Genomic DNA, 5,487 nt, shown 5'->3' with positions numbered 1-5,487 from the left:
GCACTTAACAACAAAGACTATTTCACCTGGTGTGGTGCTGTAGGATAAGTCCTGGACAGCTAATCACAAGGTCAGTGGTTCAAACCCACCAGCCCCTCCTTGGAAATCCTATACAAGTTTGCTATGAGTGAGAACCATCTCAATTGCACACAACATCAACGACAACATATAACTAGAAGGGTTATACTAAGTAATTTACTTTACCATAATAACATAGTGGCTTTCTTTCAAAATGCTTTTGTAGGAAATGAAATGCTTAAGTAAAAAAAATATTTTGAAAAAGTCTATGAAAACAGTTTATAAACTGTAAAAGGCCAAAAATGCAAGTTATGAATGTTGTAATCCAACCCTGTTACTTTACACATGAGGCAATTGAGATTGACAGGAAGTAAGTTACTGTTGGTTTTGCTGCTGGTACTTGTTGTAGCGACAATGCCCATTCAAGGTCAATGCCATGTGTGTGGTGTGAGGAGAAGACCCGCTCCGTAGGGCTTGAAAGACTGTTCTTGTTTGGAAATAGATCTCCAGGCCTTTCCTCCATGGTGCCTGGAAGTGGGTTCAAATCACCAGTCAAATGTTTAATGCTTTGCACCACCCAGGGACTCTCACTTAAGGCCAACCATCTAGTTAATGATAGATTTGGGGCTGCATCTGAGATCCAATAATAAAAAAAAATAAATATGAGATTTATTCACAAGAAAATGGATTTTTTTTTTAGCACCAAGTTTTCACTGAAAGTACTATTCCAGAGTTTATGAGAAGTTAATTATTTTTAACCCACAGTCCTTGTGGCACAATGGTTAAGCACTCTGCTGCTAAATGAATGGCCAGTTTGAACCCACCAGGAACCTCTCTGGGGGCAGTTCTACCCTGTCCTGTAGGGTTGCTATGAGTGGGAATTGACAGGACAGCAGTAGGTTTTGGGGTTTTATTGGGAAAGACATCAAATTAGTATTAAAATATATCAAAACAGAATCTTGTAGCCAAGCTTCCCTATTGATAAGTAAAATTAAAGGATAAGGACTGGACTGCTAACCATAAGGTTGGCAGTTCAAGCCCACCAGTGGATCTGTGGGAGAAAGATGAGGCTTTCTGCTTTCATAAAACCTTACAGCCTGAGAAGCCCCATACAGGGTCTCTATGAGGAGGAACCGACTTTAACAGCAGCAGCAAAAAATTGTCTACAAAAAAGCAGTAAATCACAAAATACGTTCTATTGCACGTTATTTGGAACACTAGCCATCACCAAAATGTAGAAGTTTGTGATTGCAGAGCTTGGGAGCACTGGTCTTTGATTCCTCTGGTTAGAGGCCATGGAAGGTTTGACTGGATTAACCCAGAAGAGGAATCTGTTTATCCCCTCCACTTTAAACACCAATAAAAAGCACTGTTCCTCTCTTGAAGGTGCTGAAATGCAAAGCAAGAGCTCTGCTCCTTTTCTCTCTCTTGGTGGCATTTGAAAGTGTAAAGCTTTGAATACCAATTGCTTGAACTGGACATATGTGAATCTCTTCTAATCCCTACTAATCCGGTCCCCAAGTACTTCTTTGTATGTGGAGGCAGCACACATAGATCTAAGTGAAAGTGGCCATAATCCTGGAAATGTGGAAAAATGCCCCAGTGTGAGAGATGTGAGAGGGGACAGCTCCCTAGCAGAGGGACCTGCTGAAGGAACTATTGTGTTAGTTCAAGGAAAAGGAGGGAGGGACGGGCCCGCAGGGAAGATATGAAGGAGTCCTCTCACCTTTCTGGGCTCCTGGGAAGAGAGCAAACCCACACAGCAGGGAGCCTCCCTTGCAAACAGCCTTCGCACACTTGAGCAAACTCTCAGAACTGAAACAGTTTCCAAAGGCTGGGAAATTTCATACAGCGGCTGCTTTCAGTGGCTGGAGCCCAGCAGGCCCAGCCTGCCGGCTGCCGTGCGGACTTCATTATTCCCCAGACCTGCTTAAACAACAACAACAGCAAAAAAAATCCACAGTGATTATTGATTCAGAGCGGCGGCTCCTTCTCCAAACAGTGGGCTAGCATTACTGCACCAACCCAAGAAATGAAATGTTAGGCTTTTTTTCACAAGAGGCAGACCTACAGTAACTTTCTAAATAACCATTTTTTCCCCCTGAGGCTCTGACGGTCCTGCTGAAATGGTCATAAAGAAGGTGCTACAGCGTTTGAACTTTTTAAAGGAAATATTGCTGGCTGTATTTCCATCGTCTTCGAGCATAGAATCCATCCACTTGCAAATAATACGTTTTGCAAACAGGCTATTTTAAAGTTTGTAGAATACTTAACTACTGATTTTTTAATCATATTATATGGACAAGCTGCTAATCACTAATACAACTGTGGCAAGTTTTCAAAAGACATTGTAATTTTAAAATTTATGATTGTGAGAAAGATGATATAAATACTGCTATTTTCATTTGATGGATAAAGTATTACAATATATTAAATAAAATGTAGTTACCTGAATGCATGCAATTTTTTTCAACCCAAATGACTCCAAAATATCTTAAAAGAAAAGACTCATCAACACAATATGCCATTCAGGTGACTATTTCAGTTTAAAGTTGTATCAGGAAAACAACTCAAGCATCTTAAATTCTTGTGTTTTGTTGACTTATTTGTTTGTCATTTTAAAAATTATCAATTGCTATTAAAAACAATATGAAACATACTAGGAAAACAATCTTTACACAAACCCAGGACCTCGTAAGGAAATTAACTTAGTGTACTTAATATTGAGGAGAAAAGTTGAGATCGTTTTGAATAAGCAATGTAGCTTTGATGTTGTTGTTGTTGTTTTTAAAAAAGCCTTCTTCCACAAAGAGAACGATTTTAAAGATCTTAGCACGGTAGTTACATAGGATAAGCGCTGGAATGGGAACCATAAGGGTAGCTGTTTGAGCCCATCAGCTGCCACAGGACAAAGATGAGGTTTTCTGCCTCAGAAGTCCTTACAGGGTGGCTATGAAGGACCAACTATTTATTTAACAAAATGTACTATGTGCCTGGCACTATTCTAAGCAACTTGGAAATACTAACTAATTATAGCTTCAAAACAGCTTAAATGGGGTGGGTGCTGTAATATCCCCATTTTACAGCTGAATAAAATAGGACCTGGATAGAATAAAACAATTTGGTACATACATACGGCCCCTTCCACCTTTGTGATCCTGACAGTTTGGATCCAGAGGCCTACTGCCCCTCTTGCACTCTTCCCAAACTGCCTCAGCCTCTAAAAGACATGTCTAAATATACTGAGATCTAGGTTGTTAGATCTCAAATTTATAACAATAACAGCAATTTTTAAAACCCATGGGGCGTTAGCTGCAGTGTATGCAAACACAGAATCAAGATCATTATCTTGATCATTTGCTGCATCTTGTAGTCATAAATTCTGGCACAAATATGAATCCCAGTAAATAAGTAAATATTTACACAATTTGGTATAATTGAACTCTAAGAAGGAGTCCCAAGGTAGTGTAAATTTTTAAGCACTTGGCTACTAACTAAAGGGTTGGTGGTTCAAACCTACTCAAGTCCCAGAGGCATCTTGGAAGAAAGGCCTAAGCGTCTGCTTCTGAAAGAACCCAGTCCTTGAAAACCCTGTGAAGTGCAATGACAGTCTGAAGTACGCGTGCATCCATGAGTTGGAATTGACTCCACAGATACTGGTGTTGGTTTGTTTTATTTTTAACTCTTACGAAGACTCCTAATTTGAATTCCCTTTGAATTCTCCTGCATGTCCTACCAGCCTAAGTGATATTTCAAAAATACGTACTAGAAGACCTCTGTAAATTGGAATAGAAATTTGAAGCAATGATTTAGACTAGAATTGTGATCTTAGCTAAGCCATCTCGCCAAATGGTATCTCAGTTTCCTCTTCTCTAAAACAATCTCAAAATTCAATCTGACTCTAAAACCTTATGTTTCTACAACTCTCTAAAATTAGATAACAGCAGTAATAAACCTAGTTGTTATTGGTGATGTATTTAGGTGACACTAATAAGTTAGTTCAGACTCATAAAACAGTGCACTGCCATGTAGACACTTTCCTCACAATTGTTACGCTAGAGCCCGTTGCTACTGCCATTGTGTCAATCCATCTTGTTGGGGTCTTCCTCTTTTTTCTCTGACCCTCCACTTTACAAAGCATGATGTCCTTCTCCAGGAATTGGTCTCCTGATAACATGTCCAAAGTCTGAGAGATGAAATATGGTCATCCTGGCTTCTGAGGAACACTCTGGCTTTTCCAGCTGAGAGATTTTGTTTTTCAGGCAGTCCATGGTAATTGTCAATATTCTCCTCCAACACATAACTCAAATGCATCAATTCTTCTACAATCTTCCTTATTGATTGTCCAACATTCACATACATATGAGGTGATTGAAAATAAGCCTAGTAGTATGTAAATAAAAGATTTTGGGATTGTTGTTGTTGTTAAATTCTATCAAGTTGGGGTTCTGACTCATAATGATCCTATATAGGTTTCCAAGGAGTGGCTGGTAAGCTTGTATCATCGACCTCAAAGATCAAACAGATTTTGCAGTCCAGAGCATTCCCACAGGACCACACCAGGACTCTGGGACTCGTAGATAACAATTGTTGTTGTGAAGTGCCGTCGAGTTGGTTCTGACCCATAGCGACCCTGTATAGGATTTCTGATAAGCAGCTGGTGAGCTTGAATTGCCAACCTTGCAATTCAAATGGCTTTGCAGTCTGGCACATTAACCCACAGTACCACACCAGGACTCCAGATAACAACTGAGCCTGAGTTAATCTTGGAATTAGTTAATCTGGCATCAACACCTCCTGTCCCCTCCTTCAATCCTTTCAGCCTAAACCCATTGCTATGGAGTAGATTCCAACTCAGAGCGACCCTGTATAGGGTTTCAGAGACTGTAAATCTTTATGGGAGAAGAAAGCCTCATCTTTCACTGTCAGAGCAGTTGGTGGCTTTGAACTGCCAACCTTGAGGTTATCAGTCCAGTATTTTTCCTACAGTGCCCCCAGCGCTCCTTATTCTTCCTAAAGCCTCTGTTGTTGGCCACCATCTGCACACATGGGCACCCCACCCAGTTTCTCTCTCTCTCTCTCTCTCTTTTTTTTTGTACTAGAGTTTCTGTGATATAAGAATTGGGCTCCCACATACATAGACCTGGAAGGGTGAGGGACCTGGCACATCATGAGGTAGCTCTGAATCACCGAGGGGTGGTGGCCAGAGTACACTGTCCCCTGGCAGACAATTCTGAGATCCACTCCATTCAGCTTTTCAGAGCATACTGGCAGGACAGAGTCCCAGAAGCAGCAGGGATTATCAAACACAATTTTTTTTTCATGTTTTATTGTGAATTATATGATAGTTTACATGAGAGAACTTTAGTTTTACATTCATTCCACCATATATTGTTTCATTGCCATGGTTCCAATCCCCTCCATGCATCATCAATTCACCAAAGGGTAGACCCTATAAACCCGCCCCCT

Source organism: Chrysochloris asiatica, unplaced genomic scaffold (assembly GCF_000296735.1).
Source record: "Chrysochloris asiatica unplaced genomic scaffold, ChrAsi1.0 scaffold00013, whole genome shotgun sequence".
Taxonomy (NCBI): Eukaryota; Metazoa; Chordata; class Mammalia; order Afrosoricida; family Chrysochloridae; genus Chrysochloris; species Chrysochloris asiatica.
Note: the sequence above shows the minus strand (reverse complement) of the source record.